Raw genomic sequence first — 18,283 nt, 5'->3', positions numbered from 1 at the left:
GAGAGTCCGCCTGCCGATGCAGGGGACACGGGTTCGTGCCCCGGTCCGGGAAGATCCCACGTGCCGCGGAGCGGCTGGGCCCGTGAGCCACGGCCACTGAGCCTGTGCGTCCGGAGCCTGTGCTCCGCAACAGGAGAGGCCACAACAATGAGAGGCCCACATACCACCAAAAAAAAAAAAAAAAAAAAATATATATATATATATATATATATATATAAATAATTTTTTTTTTGGCTGCATCAGATCTTAGTTGCAGCACGTGGGCTCTTCTTTGCAGTGCACGGGTTTCTCTTTAGTTGTGGTGCACAGACAGGCTCATTAGTTGCTGTGCGAGGACGCTCTGGTTGTGGCGTGTGGGCTCATTAGTTATGGCATACTGGATTATTTGCCCTGAGGCACGTGGGATCCTAGTTCCCTGTCCAGGGATCGAACTGGCATCCCCTGCCCTGCAAGACGGATTCTCAGCCACTGGACCACGAGGGAAGTCCCCCAAAATAAACATTTTTAAAAGGTGGCTAAAACATTATTGAGTATGTGATTATAGGGAGGCAGCAGCCTTTTTTTTTTCCTTGAGAAACATATTAATTGGTGTGCCTCATTCTCCTGAAGACATGATTACTCAAAGGCACAGCCAGTTAGAAAACTCTTCGTCCATCTTGATTTTTCTGTTTCAGAAAGTTCTGCTTGCAGTAAATGGTCAGTCTGCAGTCTGGCAACCCTGCTCCCCAATTGTGTGCAGACTGCTTATCAGTGCTCTTCGTTGTTTCTGGTCTTTGCATGACTCAGTGTTAGTCAGAGTCCGAACGAAGGAATCCCTGGAGAGATTGTGACTGGCTCCCTTTTTTGGGTGATCGTTTTTATTTAATTTACTAGGTCTTGTAACATAGGCAAATGTTAACAGTTTGAGAAATCCTAAAGGAATGTGAGTTCCAAGCATGACATCTTTACAAGAAAACAGTTGTGAATTCACTAAATGTGAATTTAGTAATGTTAAACAGATCTTTTTTATACCTTTCTCCCCTTGTTTTCTACTCTGAGTAATTTTGTCCGTTTAATGGGAGAGCATGCGCTGCCCTAGAAGTGGAAGACTATAATTAAACAATATTAAAAAGAACCATTTGCTGAACATTTTCTGTACATATGACATATTGATTGTCTCATTAAATTCACCCTACAACCATATGAATTTGGTGATGTTACCACCATTTTCAGGTGGGATGAAAGCTCAGAGAGGTTGTGACTTACCCAAAGCCAGACTGGTGGTGGGTAGTAAGAGCAAGAATTTGAGCAAAGATCTTCCTGGTTCCAAGTGCAGAGCTCTCAGCCGCTGTCACATTGCCTCTATCCTGCTTCAGAGAAGTAGAAGATCTCAGTAGATCTCGGGCAGAAGAAAAAGCAATCTGGTTCTCTTGCTTGCTTTGGTGGTTCATTTGTTTACTGTCTGTGTCTCCCTTCTTCCCCAGCACCTAGCATGTGCATAACGCACACTCAATTAATATTTACTGAATGAACAAGTGTGTACAATTAACCATGGAAAATGGAAGTGAACTGACATTTTTGTTTGTAAAATTTTTGTAAGTATATGCTATATTTGTAAATATAGTAAAGTACATCTCAGACTAATATTTATCAGGTTTATTCATATATAGATGTTTGAGAAAGAATAAAACATTTACAGTTCTATATGATTTCTGGAGATTATCAGCAAGCAGCCTGACCTCTCATTTCCCTTTTCCTAACCAGTCTCCCACAGCTGGTCTTGGCTCTCTTCATTTCACACTGCTGTCAAAGTGCCCTTTCTTTCTTCCTCTCTCTCCTCCATTGCCCAAGAAATTGTTATTGTCACACCTTTTGCTTTTTAACATTTCTCTCCCTTTGGTTGGAATTCTTTCCCCATCTTTTTGGTTTGACCTTTTAAAAAAACTGTTCAGGACTTGGCTCAGGTGTCTTCTCTGACTCCTTCGAACCTTGTTATGTCCCCTCTTTGTGTTCCCGTCGGAGCACTTGTCATGCCGACGATTGTATAATTGGGTACACGTCTGTCCATTTCTTTGAACAGCCTGTATTGTAAGCTCCACGAAGGGAATGACTTGAGTGTTTTATCTGTCTGTGTCACGGTGCCTGGCACATGGTAGGCAGACAGTAAATATGGAATGAAAAATAAAACAAAGGGTGTAGCTTGCCCAGTCCCACCATACATCTTAGAGAACCATTCCATTTTAGAGATGGAGCCTGTCAGCTCTGGCCCGTTCCGTTTACAGATGAGGGTGACGCCCTGCAGTCCTACAACTAAGTAATTAGCAATGCAGCTGAAAAACGGGGCTCCTGAATTCCAGCCCAGTGTCCTTTCTTTCATTGTTTTTTGAAACAAGAATTTTTTTTTTTTTTTGCTTATTATAAAGGCAGTAGTTGTTTAATGTAGAAAATTTAGAAGATACAGATAAACAGAAGGGAGAAAGAAAATAAAAGCATACTATTCCTACCACCATCCTTCCACTCTCCTCTGTGCACACGTTTATCTATGTGTTACATAGTCGTGTGATGACCACAGCTTGCATTTACTGAGTCTTGTGGAATAGGCACTGTCCTCAGTGCTTTGCATGTATTACCTCATTTATTACAGCAACCCTACAGGATGAATACTTAGGAATGGAATTGCTGGGTCATATGGTAAGTCTGTGTAAGCATTTGCAGAACTACCAGGCTGTTTTCCAAAGTGGTTGTGCCATTTTATATTCCTACTAGCTACACAGGATAACTCTCCACAGAGTTTTCAGATGAGTCTTTCTGCCCCCCTGCGACAACTGACGACCTGAAGCAGAAATCCCCAAAGCTTTGTTATCCCCACTTTTACAGATAAGGAAATGAAGGCATAGAGATGTTGAGTATCTCAAGGTCATATAGCTAGTAAGTGGTAAAGAGAACCAAGATTTAAACCCAGGCAATCTAGTTCTAGAGCTTATATTCTTAACTACCATTCCATTCTGCCTCTATGCATAATATTTTATAATCTGCTCTTTAAAAAAATTGAGATAAATTTATATACAGTAATGGTCACCCTTTTCAGGGGTACAGTTCAGTGAGTTTTGGTAAAAGGTAAACCACCACCACAACCAAGAGATAAAGACTATTTCTATCAAAAAGTTAAAAAAAAAAATTCCATTGTACCTCTTGGTAGACAGTCTTCTTCCCTATTCCCAACTTCTGGCAACCACTGATCTTATTTCTGCCCTTATAGTTTTGCTTTTTCTTGAATTTCATATAAATGTGTAATCATGTAGTGTGTAACCTTTTGTATTTGTCTTCTTTTACTTAGCATAGTGCTTTTCAGGTTCATACATATTGTTGTAGTTCGGAGTTTTTTTAAATTGCTGAGTAATGTTTCATTGTATGGATGTACCACAAGTTGAAGGACATTTGTTTTTCTTCTAGTTTTTGGCAATTAAAGCTGCTGTGAATATTCACATATAGCTTTTTATGTGGCCATATGTTTTCATTTCTCTTTGTTTAAATACTCAGGAATGGGATTACTGGGTTGTATGATAAGTGTAAGTTTGCCTTTATAAGAAATTTCCAGACTGTTTTCGAAAATAGCATTATCATTTTGCATTCTCCCCAGTAATGTCTGAAAGTCCCAGTTTCTCTGCATCCTCACCAGCAAGTTATCAGTAGTATTAGTATTCTGATATTAGCCAAATAATTCTCTTCACATAATCTTGTTGGGAAAAGATGTTGCTTAAATTAAGGATTTCTGATATATATATTTTTCTTTTTCCTTTCGCTTTTTCTTTCATTTCCATTTTATAAATATTTATTGAGCGTCTTACAATGCAAGGGGGTGAATGAGGATGAGTGACTCTACTCAGAGCCCCCTGGTTGGCGCCTTGAGTAGGGGCCATGCAGGTGATGGTGAAGCGGTTGATTCTTATACTTCACCTATTTTCCTACGGGAACAAATTGCTCAGCGTGGAGGTTTTTGCTTCTCTGCCTCTACCCTGTATCCCTTGCTCAGCTTTCAAGTGCTTAGGAACTTTGGGAGAAGAATATGGTGGCGCATCTGACACCAGCTGTGCTGCCAGCCTTTCACCACCACCTGCTTTAAGTGAAAATGCCAGTGAGTGTCATGGTGGCAGCTATTTGCATAGTTAGCTGGGTAGGCTTTTCAATTCATTCTGTTAGTATAGTTGCCCTGATTGCCTACTCAGCAATTTGCATGATGTGACTGTGACACCTCAGGAGTAATATCAAAGGGCCGACAAGGTAAGAGTATGAATCTCAGGTTCTTGGTGGGCTGCCACTGTTGTCACAATACATTGTCTCTGACACTAGCCAGCTTCTTAAGAGCCTTTATTTTCTTTCTAAATGAGCAAGTCAAGTATGTACTGAGCTGTATCTTCTTTTAGAGATTTTATCAGCAAAATATTTTGCTAAGAAATGTCTGTCTCTTCACTCATTTGTTCATTCATTAGGCACATTTGCTAATTAACCACTATGTTTGTGCTCCCCTTCTTAGTGCTGTGATATGGCTTGTTTCAAAGTAAATTCTTCCTGAGTATTTCTCTTAGAATCTTCCCCTCCTCCCGATTTGATATCTTTCATCTATAAATATTTTAAAAACAAATGTCAAGTGAAATAAAATAGTGTAGTGTTATAGCTCCTTGCTCCACTTCGGTGCAGACTTTGCACAAGAAAGGAGGGAGGTAGAGAAGAGGGAATCTGGTCATGTGATGCTGCCTGTCTGGCAGAAGCCTTTTGGTTCTGAGCAGAGAAACCAACTGTTTACTATTTTGGGTGAATGAGGTTGGTGGGTTGCTATGAGCATTTTCTCTAAGGGAACCCTCTTCTCTTCCAGCTCTGCACATTGAAATAATATCAATCCTGCTTTTTGGCATTTGGGTAGAGGAGGGAGGTGTCCGCTTCGAGGCCCAGTGCTGACAGGAAGAAATGTTTTCCAGGAGACTTACTGATTCTGACCTTCTGCTTTTAATGCCACACTCCCTAAGTAAACTTGGAATCTAGCTGTTCTTGCAACCCTTAGGGCTACAGAAATGAAGTGCCCACTTTAACTTAAAGAGCAATGCTAATCAAATCTGCAAACGATAAACGGCATCTTTAAAGAGTGAGGGGAGGAGGATGAGTTTGTTGCAGCACTGGCCTTGGGAGTCCCGCATCTCCCCCAGGCTGGAGGAGAAGGCCAAGATTTATCAGCCCACCTGCGGGATTCTGCCACTCGCATGGATTGTCCTGAGGCCGGGAAAGGACAGCTACTCAGCAGTGTGCCTGGCCCCTTATCACAGTTTACGGGAAGGTTGGCATATTTATCCCTGCGGGATTTGCATGCTTTTGTTTCCTCCTCTGTCTACTGCGGTCTTTGATCCCCTCACTGTTACTCTGTAGCCATCCAAGCTTTGACTTTGGATGGTTTTTATTAAAGCTGATAGAGCACTTAGCAGATAGATAACTGAGCAACGACCTGTAGGGTCCTTATTTCATGACCTGATAGGACAGTGTTTAGGATGTTTCACTTTCTTATTCCTTTTCCTCCACCCATGCAGAGCTCATATATCAAAACTAGATTATGGAAGAATGGAGAAAAATCTTTTCTTTGGTAAGATGGGATTTTTTTCCCCTGTATGTGGGTCGAAACACTGTGTTTTACCAATAAAACATACTCTGGCCATGGGTGCTGTACAAATCAATAGGCAGCTATTGATGATGACTTCAGTTTCTTTTGTTAAGTACTGAAAGCAGATAGATAACCTCTAAGTTCTCGTAACATTAAGATACCATCATTTAAAATAAAATAACACTTGGAAGGCTTTTTATTTGTATTTCATGTTAGTTTTGGTTAGGGTGAACAATTTGGACTGGCCTTAGCGATCTTTTTAGTAGTTGCAGAATTACATTAGAATTGCATCCAAGTGTATGGAAGATAGCGGGAAACTGTTTATTAGGTGAACATCCATAAAGGAGCTTTCCCTTGTGAACATCCCTGAAAGTTCTGAAAAAACTGCTGAAACTGCTGAAAAAAAATTCTTTCAGAAAGGTTATGGGTTATGAAAAAAGGGAGGATAGTGACTTTATCCAAATTCTATCAAATGTGAATGGAAAAGAATTATCAACGTTTTCTCCCTCCTAGCTTGGAAATCCTCTATTATCCATTATCAGAATTTAAATACAATCTCTATTATTGGTTACATAACTGCTGCTTTTCTAAAAACTTGGATATTTCTTTTGAATTTTTGAGATCTCTTTGGGACTTTACTGACATTTGATAGGATGACTCGAGCATGTGGAATCAGCAATGAATGAGTTCATTGAAGAGGAGATGAGCGTTTATCAGTGCCCAGTTTGCAAAGGGATTACTTTAAAAAACTGGTTGAGAGTCAGTTGATTTTTCTTTGAATATCTAGAAGTGCTCTGGACTAATGTCAAAGAAGCACCATGGCAACATTAGAGGGAAGGTTGTTTGAGAGGCAGAGAGACAATGTGACTCCGGACTTAAAGCTTTGGGCTGCTACTGTTAACTTCTGTATTCCAGAGGACTATAGTGTTCTAGAGTCCCAGTCTGATCATTAAGAATATCTTTGTTTTAAGTGCAGGAGTGTATAGGAAATAGAAATACAAACTTCTTGTAATAAGTAGGGTCACAATAGTCATTTTAGACAACTGTCCTAAGCAATTGACTATGTTTTTCTGGTTTTATACTGTGCTTAGAATCCTGTACTTAGAATTCTGTATGTCTTCTGGATCTTGAGAGGACTCATGTTATATTTTCTACAAATATATATACACATTGTTTTTTTTTAAATAATTACTTTTGGGCTTCCCTGGTGGCGCAGTGGTTGAGAGTCCGCCTGCCGATGCAGGGGACGCGGGTTCGTGCCCCGGTCCCGGAAGATCCCACGTGCCGCGGAGCGGCTGGGCCCGTGAGCCGTGGCCGCTGCACCTGCGCGTCCGGAGCCTGTGCTCCGCAACGGGAGAGGCCACGGCAGTGAGAGGCCCGCGTACCGCAAAAAAAAATAATAATAATAAATAAATAAATAAATAAAATAATTACTTTGTAAACTGCACAAAATAGATTGTGCATTAGATGTAAAAGATGCCTGATGTTACTCCTTTTGAGGTGAAGCAGGTGTCTGAAGGATAAAGATAGTTCTTCCTTTAAATACGCAAAGAAGCTCAGTGGAAATAACTTCCTAGCCTTGTGTTTTATTATTATAGATAAATCCCTAATAATATTTTCTCGTCTTTCATAGTTTTAATTCTGTCTTTTCTTTTTCCTGATTAAAAAAAAAAGATTCTAAAAGCTGGCACATGTTTTTAGAGATAATTGTTTATAGGAGGCCACGTGTAATACTTTTCTTATTGTTTTAGTGGACAGTTGGAAATGCCTAGAAGGATAGAGACCAGACTTTTTAACTTACCTTTTATGGCGTTAGGACCTGTGGTTTTCTTTATTAATAGACTTTGGCAAGGATCAGATGTGCATTTTTGGGGAGGAGTGAGCTTGAAAGATTGATCAGCCTTGAAATTGATGTTTTGTGGTTTAATACAACCATCTGGTGCAGTATTACCCAGTACTACAGCTGTCTGCCCACTCTGGTAGCCACTAGACACATGTAGCTATGGAGACTTGAAATGTAGTTAGAGTGACTGAGAAAATGAATTTTATGTTTTATTTAATTTTAATCAAATTTAAATAGTATATGTGGCAAGTGGCTACCATTTTGGATAGCACAGTTCTAGATCCTTCACATTCTGACCTTAGCCAGCCTTTTCAGCTGTCTTCCACCACTCCCTTTAATGCTCCAGCTAAACTGGAGTGTATTGGTTATGTTCTTAGCCTTATAGTATTTACTAGGTCAGGTCTTGGCTCATGCTATTCATCTTTAGTTTTTGAAGTCCTTCAAAGGTGGCATATATGGTGCTGCTCCAATGAAGCTTATCTAATCCTTTCTGTACTCGAATAATTTATTATCTGCAAACTCTTAAAGCAGTTATAATACTGTCTTTGATTACAGTGACTTTGTTTTACATTTCTCATCTTCTCCATTATATTTATAAATTCCTTGAAGGGGGCTTGTGTAGTTTTTATGGTTGTATGTGTGTGATAGGCTTAACCTTTTCTCTTTTTTTTCCTCTGCAAAATGCTAGAAAAGTACATTTATACATAGTAGGTGGTCAATATGCATTAGCTGAGTCTGTTGAGGTTACCGGGCACTAGAGGTTGGTATCATGCCCATAAGCAAAATGCAGTGTTTGTCCAAAAGTGACAGATATATTTTGAGCATGCTGTCTTAATTCAGTTTTATTCAATCTCATATTAATAATTATAACCTTCAGAATGAACTCAAATCTTTTAATTGTCAGTGATATTAATAAATAACCTTTTCACATAATTGTCTTGAATTCGATTCAGAATATGATTTTGGACCAGGAGATTGGTGAGATTCTTACTGGGAAGAAACTTAGTACATCTGAGAAACACTGGCCAAAGCATTAGGTGTCAGAGATTACTTCCTTGAGGGCAGAAGCCTTTTTGTGGTAGGTAGCTAGGACGCGGTACTGAGCTGATAGTCAAGAACCTGAAGTTCTTGGTTTGATCTTTCCAGTGGGGAGCTTGGCTAAGTGGCTCTAACCTTGGCAAACCAGTTTCTTTCGTTGTACAGTGGGTATAATGTCTGCCGTCCTAACTCATAAGGTCATATGTGTGAAAGTAACTTTGTAAAGTATTATATAAATATATTGGGTTATTTTCCTTCGCAATTCCTACCTTTTACCTTTTACCAAGACATGTACATAGCAAGAGATTGATTTATGACATTTATTTTTCACATTTTAGGTAAAGAATTTACTCTGTTAAAGGTTGCAGAGAGATATATTGATAAAATTACTCCCACCTAGGCTGCACACATTGAGAAGTGATTATAGTCACAATAATTTGGTTAAAATATATCCTGTCCTTCGATGTTACGCAGCCTTAAAATAAACTGTATGTGTTGTGTGTGTGTGTTTATAAACTATATATACATATAGTTTAAATTCTTTCTTAGTCTCTTCTCCAGTAGATTTTTTTTTTTAATTTTTATTTATTTATTTATTTATTTTGTGGTACGCGGGCCTCTCACTGCTGTGGCCTCTCCCGTTGTGGAGCACAGGTTCCAGATGTGCAGGCTCAGCCGCCATGGCCCACGGGCCCGGCCGCTCCATGTGGGGTCCTCCCGGATCGGGGCACGAACCTGTGTCCCCTGCATCGGCAGGCGGACTCTCAACCACTGCGCCGCCAGGGAAGCCCTGGATTTATTTTTGTATATCTTCTACCTTGCTTAATACTAACTTCAAATATTCAGAATGAGCCAACTGTTGTGAGGTTTTTTTTTAACTCATTATAGAAAACCAGGTTTTGGAAATATGCATTAGGAGATTTTCTTGCAAGGTTTGTGGGTTAGAAAAGAAGCAATCCATTCTAGAAGGAGGGTAGTATAGTGGTTGTTTTTTTTTTTTTTGCTGAGAACAGCCATCAGTCTGGAGCCTTCTCTAGTAAATCATTAGCTGTATCAAATAAAATGTTCAGCTGAAGTTCATGCAATCTCACAGTTACTAAACACTCTTGCCAAAGAGAGTTGCAGTCATAATATCTGCAGTTGAATCATTTCCTGTTCAGGCTTGCAGGTGGGGGAACCGTCTGAAACTGCAGTCCTCTAAGATTCGTTATAAAGAAAATGCCTTGGTGGGAGAGGCCTTGATATTAAATGACAGCCTAGCAAGTGTGCGGGTGGAGAAGGTACCCCGGGATCCTGGGACTAACCAGACTTTAAGGCATAGATCAGGATATGCAAGCCCACTCCCATGGGGCCATATGACTAAAGCTCGTCTAGGGCGTTCAGATATGTGCTGAATACACTGGGGCACTGGGCCAGGCAGATGGCACATTCCTGTACCGACCTTCGGAGGCCTGCCAGGTGACAAAGCTAGCATTGGAGGCGTGGCTCTGCTCTGGCATGAACAGCCCGCGAGCCTGCGTTTCATCTAGTGTTTGGTCCTCCCCAGTTGAGGGGATGCCTTGGGATCGGAGGTCTCCGAGTCCACTGAGGGGTTGGCACCTATTCTCATTCCCCTTGCCCCTACCCCACCATCTTGAAGTTGATTTTTATTGTCCACACAGCCCCAGAACTGACTCACATCCTCTAAGTGATTCCTGCAGACTGGGGGTGACCCAAGGTTAGCGTTTGAGACACCACAGCTCCCCTCCTGCCTCTCCCCCAGCCTGTTGTCATTGACTCACATTTTTAGGTTTGACTCACCTTCCCTCTGAGAATAGGTGGTGGCTGCAAGTTAGGCTGCAGCCACCTGTCCCTTTACTTGCTTCAGTGCGTCCCTCTAGCTGTGTAAATTTGGGTGAGATGCACTGCTTGGGCTTCACCCTGCCCACCCCGTCCCCTGCTTTCCTGTTGCCCTTTTGGTTTTTAAAATCTGATACTGAGCCTCTCCTCCCCCCACTCACACACCAATGGAGTCTCCTATGCTATTTCTGTCAGTTTAATGATCCCCAGCTGTTGCTGTAGTTCTGGCTGTTTTCATGCTCCAGAGAGGCAGAAGAGTCAGAGAAAGAGGGGTCTTGCTTGTGTATCACGCAGTGCCTCAGACAAGTCTAATGCACTTTTCTGAAACAACTACGATGAGACTTCTTAGGGAGGAGTGTTATTACTGGGATGATTTGAAAATGCAGGAGGAAGGAAACTGTAAGCTAATATCCGGGATATTTTAAAAATCAGCATTCTGCTGAAAGGTGTGGCACCCTCTGCATCACTCAGAATTATTCTAGAAAGATGTGGTATGTGATAACTGGGTAATCGGTTGATCACTTTGCATTCTGCTTCCATTTTAGCTTTGGAGCTGGACTGTCCACTCTGAGCCATGGTGTGTGTTAAAGGAGCCAAACATCTAAATAAAAAGGAGGCTTCTGTGATGGGAAAAACACACAGAAATCATTCCTGAAGTGGCCAGAAAAGGCATTGATTTCAGTTCTGCTTTAACTTAATGCAGGTTTGTTTTGTAAAATTTTGTGTAAAACCTGCAGTATTGAAATGTTCCACTTGCAAATTTGATCACACAAACTTCAGGAAATACAGAGTTGCAGTTCTCCTGACAACATGCCCGCCCTTATACTTACTTACATGTTTACTTTTGAGGTGTCTTTATTAAACCTGGGAGGATGGGGCATGGGAAAATCCTACAGTAGTTAAATGGGCTACAGTATTATAATAGACTGACTTTTCCTTTATGGATTTGGTCTTGAGAATTTTAACCCTTTCAGCAGTTTTAGCTGATAGGCTTGTAGCTTTCACACCTCATATATTACATGAACTTTATGGATCTCATTCTTCTACAGAAAAGAAAAGATTTGCTGTAGCCTTTACCAAAATTTATTTTTAAATATTCTTTTAATTTTTTTGTGAAAAATAGATAAAATTTTATATTACCTAGGATTTAAGTGTTGAGAAATTATTACCATTTTTTCTTTAAATATCATGAAGACGTTTACCCATAAACATTCGCATTTTCAGATTGTGTGTGTGTGTGTGTGTGTGTGTGTGTGTGTGTGTGTGTTTTAACCCGTTTTACCAAATTTCTAATTTCTAATACCCTCTCTGCTCCCTAATTCTTCCCCTAAAATTTTTTTCATTTAAAAATTATTTTAATCAGAATTTACCATTTTTTTCCATCAAAATGTCAGTTATGTGACCTGTCATTAATTTTACAAACACTGAAAGTTAATTTCAAAAGTGTCAAGAAGCTAAGTTGGAAGTACTTTAATAGAAAAAAACTAACTTTCCAAGTATTTACAGAATTTATATGAGAATATAGGCCTCCCTTATTATTTCAGTCATGATTATCCTACCATGCTATATGTTTTCAAGTCCATATTATAAAGATATAGAAGGAATAAATATTCTAATATAGTTTTAAGGGAAAAAGTTTTTTGTCACTTCTGGCTTAATTACCCTGTTCCAAGTTTTGAGTCTATCCACCCGTCACCTGCCCTCAACAAAGTTGGGTGCAAAATGTCAGCACCAGTCATGCAGCAGGGAAGAACAAATGAGACTCGAAGCTGCCCATGTTTTCTGGGTGAACGTGCAGAACTAATGTGGCAGGGAAAATGCTGTTCCTGGTGCCTTTAATGTTGGAAGGGTTTGTTCAGATGGCCCTGCCAGTCCAAGGGAAGCACATTCCCAATTTATCTCCACCCATTCAGAGGTGTGGTGCAAGTGCACGTTATCCTCAGATCTTCTGTCAGAGGGTTGTTTTGAGCATTGCCTTATAGATCCTCAGGAAAGAGACAGATGACATTGAAGTGGCTGGCAGTTTGAGATATGTCTGCTGCAGTTAGAGAAGATTGCTTCAAGGGGGTGATGAGCAACTACCAAAAATGAAATGGTGAGCCTCAGCTTTTTGAGGATGTGGGAGTTTGATTTATTTACTTATTTATAATATTTTTGCTATGACTCTGGCATTAAATGTGATGTAATAGAAAAAGCACAGACTTTGGTATCAGGCCAACCTGTGATTGAACTCTGGCTCTACCTCTTACTAGCTGTGCAAACAGTTACTTAACCTCTTTGAACCTCCTTTTCTTCATCTATAAAAGAGAGGCAATACATACCTTAAGTAACTGTTGATATTATTGATAAATGAGTCACTGTAGTAGTGCATCCAACCCAGTGACTACGTAGTATAGGAAATCAGCATGTTCGATTCTTCATCACACTAAGATTCTTATATCTTAGTTTCCTTCTCAAGACAACCTTTTCTTACTTCGGTGCCTTTGCACTTGCTATTTCTGCTGCCTGGAGCACTCTTTCTCCAAATCTTTTCATAGTTTATCATGCTATTTAGGTTTCTGCATAAGGGTCATCTGTCTCCTCAGACGCGGACCTTCCCTGTGAACTTGGTCTAAAATTGACCACCCACCGTCACTCTCTCTTCTCTTATTCCACTGTGTTTTTCTTCACATAATGTACCACCGGAAGTTATATGTAACTTATTTATTGTTTTTTGCACTAGGACATATACTCTGTGAGGGCAGGGACGTCAATCTGTCCATTTTACTGCTATATCACCTAGCACAATGCCTAGCATATAATAGGTGCATGATAACCATTAGTTTGATTAATGAATGAATGAATCAACCCAGAATCTCCCTAGTACCAGGGAAGAACCCCTGGCAGATTGCAGAAAGGAAGTTGTACCAGCAAGCAGGTACTCTCTGCCTGTTCGAGAGCCAAATGGCAAGTGGGCCTGTGGAGTTCTCTGGTATCCTTCCAGACTGCCTCCTGTCTCTGGGAGGAGCCCCTTTGAATGACCTTTACATGTGACCACTGTTTCCTATAGTCTCTATGTCTTTTGGAATTTGAATAGAGGGAGCCTTTTCAATTCTAGAATTCTGAAATGCCATAAACTATTCACTGAAATCACCTGGACTTTCCCCTGGTTGGTAAACATATAGATAATTTTTTCCAGCCACATCATGCAGATAATATAGTGTCATTTTTAAACATGCAGAACTGGTGTGTTTTATGAAAGAAAAGAAGCACAACATGTGATAGTGGTTAAGGGCTCAGGTTGTCAATTGAAATGGAGCTGGGTTCCAATTTCTGTTCTACCCTTTACTTACCCTATGACCTTGGGCAAATTGCTTAATTTCTCTAACGCTCAATTTCCTCATCTGCAAATAGTATAATAATAACAACTTTGGGACTCCCTTGGTAGCACAGTGGTTAAGAATCTGCCTGCCAGTGCAGGGGACACAGGTTTGATCCTTGGTCTGGGAGGATCCCACATGCCGCAGAGCAACTAAGCCTGTACGCCACAACTACTGAGCCTGCACTCTAAAGCCTGCGAGCCACAACTACTGAGCCTGCACACCACAACTACTGAGGCCCGCATGCCTAGAGCCTGTGCTCTGCAACAAGAGAAGCCACCACAATGAGAAGCTGCAACGAACAGTAACTCCCACTTGTTGCAACTAGAGGAAGCCCGCGCAGCAATGAAGACCCAACGCAGCCAAAAATAAATAAATAAATAATAAAATAAATTTATTAAAAAGAAAAAAATAAGAAAAACCTGACCCTTGATATGTTTTAGTAATTGATTCGTATATCTTTCTGAAAGGAGAGTCAAATCCATGGGGTTTTAAAATAAACTTTTTGTTTTGGAATTATTTTATTTTATTCTTTTTCCATATACTTTTTTTTTTTTTTACATCTTTATTGGAGTATAATTGCTTTACAATGGTGTGTTAGTTTCTGCTTCACAACAAAGTGAATCAGTTATACATATACATATGTTCCCGTATCTCTTCCCTCTTGCTTCTCCCTCCCACCCTCCCTATCCCACCCCTCTAGGTGGTCACAAAGCACCGAGGTGATCTCCCTGTGCCATGCGGCTGCTTCCCACTAGCTATCTATTTTACGTTTGGTAGTGTATATATGTCCATGCCACTCTCTCACTTCGTCACAGCTTACTCTTCCCCCTCCCCGTGTCCTCAAGTCCATGCTCTAGTAGGTCTGTGTTTTATGGAATAATTTTAGACTTACAAAAAAGTTGCACAGATAGTTTAGAGTTCTCATACACCATTCACCGACTGCCCCTAATGTTAGCATCTTACATACCTTTGGTACATTTGTCAAAACTAAAAGATTAACATTGGTCACACTACTAAGCAAACTCCAAACTTTATTTAGATTTCATTTGTTTTCCCACTGATGTCCTTTTTCCGTTCCAAGATCCAATCTAGGATACCGTAGTGCATTTATCTTTTTTTTTTTTTTTTGTGGTACGTGGGCCTCTCACTGTTGTGGCCTCTCCCATTGCGGAGCGCAGGCTCCGGACGCGCAGGCTCAGTGGCCATGGCTCACGGGCCCAGCCGCTCTGCGGCATGTGGGATCTTCCCGGACCGGGGCACGAACCCGTGTCCCCTGCATCGGCAGGCGGATTCTCAACCACTGCGCCACCAGGGAAGCCCCGTAGTGCATTTAGCCATATGCTTTTTAGATGGTGGATCAGTAGGATCCCTCTCTGAATCAACTTTCCTTCTCTCACCTCTGCTTCCTCCTTTTGACTTTTAGCAGATCCTTCATTCTCTGGCAACAGATAAATGGACCTTTCTGGGTCCTTTTCTCTTTTTAAGTATTTATTTATTTGGCTGCACCTGGTCTCAGTTGCGGCACTTGGGGTCTTCATTGCCACGTGCTGGATCTTCGTTGTGGCATGTGGGATCTAGTTCCCTGACCAGGCATCTAACCCAGGCCCCCTGCATTGGGAGCGCAGAGTCATAGCCACTGGACCACCAGGGAAGTCCCCTTTCTGGGTCCTTTAACTACTGTTTTGGTATTGACAGCTCAGAATTTCAGGAGCATGTTTTGAACACTCCCTGTATATTTAATTTTATTAATGAATGGGTACTGATTCTTCTGCCTTTCTCTGCGTCTTGCTCTTTATACATACCAGGTTGTCTAGAGTCTGGGAACAGAGCGTACTTCTTCACTGACTGCATGTTCCAGAACTGCCTTCTAAAAGGAAGCAGTTCTCCTCTCCACCTCTCCCCTCCCCTCCTCCATCTTCCCCCTGTGCTACAACTTGGGACATGATTTTAAATAAGGAGGTTTTTTATATAAGGCCCTTTTACTCTGCAGAATAAAGCATCTCATTGGAGGTTTGGTACCAGGTTACAGTACTAGCAGTTCTTGCTCCTGTCCTAGAGAAAAGCTATCTCATGTAAAGACCTCTAGTGAAACATTTATAGTCTGTGTTACAGTTTTACAAAGCACTTTTCACATACATTAGGTTTTTTTGAGCTTCAAAGGGTAGGGGTTATTTTTCCAAATTGTATTATAGTGAGAAAGTCAAGGCTAAACGATGTTAAGTGAGTTGATTAGGTAGCAGCAGAGCCAGGCCTGGAACCCGTGTCTTCCCATTCTTTCTCTCATGTTTTTGGTTTGCCCTTAAAGTTCAGTTCTCTAAGTGTATTGCATTCACATGGAACTTATAAAATATTCATATAACCAACTCAATATGCATTGCTTGCCCCTCTCCCTGGAGTCATAGTTAAGTTGATAGTAAATGCTTTCTGGTTAAGAGTAGGACTAATTATAGAATACACTGGGCCTTTAAAATGCTATTGTTTATAGTAAAAGCATAGGCCAGAAATACATTTTTAGTGCTGTGTACGCTGTGCTAACCCATTCCAGCTGGTTTCCCAAGTTGACGGAAGAAAATTAATCATGAAAAGGACTAGAGAAATTTAGAGCTTAGAGAGCTTGAGAAATTATATATAAGGAACAGAAGAAAAAGAATTCCAGGGATGCTGTAGGACAGGGTAAGAATGAGAACCAGGAAGCAGGAAGAGCAGTGGAGAGGAGTAAGGGAGCACAGAGGCACCTCTCCCCGCTCTTTGACATCTTTCTAGTCTCTCTCAGAAAGGCCTTATGAGACAGTACAGTAAACAGGGGCCCAGAGGAGTATTCTTTGGGAGAATGAAATCAGAAAATTACTCGAAACATTAGTTCAAGCTAATCATAGGGATAAAATATTTTTAAGGGCCAATTTATATGTTCACTTGTCCTACCGCACATAGAAAGGATCTTGTTTCTCTTTCTCTGTGACTTCCAGCGTTGGGTAGTGTCACCTTTGTATTCCCATAGCACCTAAAAAATACGTAACTATTTGAATTTATATTTTTAAGAAACCAACACATCGTTTTATTATTTACGCGTATGTGTGTAGCACACATAAGACCAAATGACTTGAGTTTGGCAGGGACCCGTAGTAGTGTGTGCTAGCTAAAGTTGCATTTTTCTGTGACTTTTTAAGTAAAAAATCTATATTACAGACACCAGTGTCTTATAGCATTGTAATTATCCGTTTTGAGTCCCTTTTTTTGCATTAGACTTAAGAATTCCTTGAGCATGAGAACCATGTCTTATTCACATATCTATTTCTAGCGCCGGGCCCTGGCTTTGAGAGTACAAAAGATGCTTGAGTGCATGCATTGAATCATGGGAACCATCAAACCACTTAGTTGGGATGTGGTGTCTGAGTAATGTTTTCTTTGAAAATACTCTTCACTCGTATAAGTCCTTATTCGATGGTTGTTTCCCTCAAACAACCACTGAAGGCAGTGACTCTGCCTGGTCACTACTGTATCCCCACAGCAAGCTCAGTGGCTGGCACGTGTAGTAGACCCTCATATTTCTTGAGTGAATGCCGAGGAAAGTTTTGACAGGAACTGAGGGATAACTGAGTAAGACATGAATATGAGGTGCATAGGTGTGCTGACCAACTAGTATGTGAACCCTCGAGCTACTAAGCAAATATGTGTAAAGTGACTAAATGAAACTGTCTTAACTTACTTATTTTAATACAGCTTACCTTGACATCTCTGTTTCTCAAGGATTGTTAGTATCTTAAATAATTGACTCTATAATAGTGAAGAGAATTTTAAAAATCATCTAAAAAATAGTGAAGAGGAAATCTGGAAAGTTAGTTATCACAGAATATTAAAGGAGGAGTAACTGTGAATTCCAGGGTCTGACCTCTCTCATATCCTTTATTCTTTCTTGTAAAACATTGATCACAACTTGTACTTATTTATATGTGATTTGATGTCAGTTTCCCCACTGGACTGAAAGCTTTATGTGAGCAGAGACCATAGGTGTATCCAGCCTACTAGTATGAACCCTAACGTATCTGTTAGATGAGTGAAGAATGAGAGGATGCAGAGAGGAGAGCTCTTTGCTCACCTCGACTCCCAGTCCTTATTTTGGTGGTGATGCTGTCAAGTAGCCCAGGCAGTAGAAATGAGAAATACCTTCCTTTGGGGGTACCTTCACCTACTTTTAAAAAATAAATAATTAATTTGAAAATTGAGATATAATTGACATAAACACCCTTCACCTACTTTTATTCATATACTCTAATAATGAAATGAGTGGGTGTTCAGAGACTAGTCTTTGGTTCTAAGTGATAGGTGATGTGGTTTTACAATTTGGGTGATTTTGCAGTTTATAGGATAAACTGAACTATGAAAATACACCAGTAACATAGGTGTAATTCACTGCTGCAAAGATGAATATTCTAATTATGAGCATGCTAAGCTTCACATAAGGCTATGGGTTTTACCGCACTGTTCCTTCTCTTCCCAGTAAAACACATTCTCCAGTTTGAAGCTAGAGGTGGTGTTGTCTATTGCTGAATTGAATTGTATTTGCTTATTTCTTCT

General features: G+C 40.5%; 1 protein-coding gene across 6 annotated transcripts in view; it reads left to right on the top strand.

Moving 5' to 3' along the window:
- Positions 1 to 18,283, top strand: part of MRTFA (myocardin related transcription factor A) — a 202,588-nt gene that overhangs the window by 136,105 nt on the left and 48,200 nt on the right. The window contains exon 1 of one of the 6 annotated variants that reach the window (XM_067010256.1): positions 5,235 to 5,308. The exons of 4 other annotated variants lie outside the window; for them this stretch is intronic. The gene's annotated coding sequence lies outside the window, so the exon portion shown is untranslated. Of the gene's footprint in view, positions 1 to 5,234; positions 5,309 to 18,283 lie in introns of those variants that run through there. One more of the 6 variants, XM_067010254.1, reaches the window with a different exon arrangement.

This window comes from Kogia breviceps, chromosome 12 (genome assembly GCF_026419965.1).
Source record: "Kogia breviceps isolate mKogBre1 chromosome 12, mKogBre1 haplotype 1, whole genome shotgun sequence".
Classification (NCBI taxonomy): Eukaryota; Metazoa; Chordata; class Mammalia; order Artiodactyla; family Physeteridae; genus Kogia; species Kogia breviceps.
The sequence above is the reverse complement of the archived record's forward strand: the minus strand, read 5'-3'. Positions and strand labels throughout refer to the sequence as shown.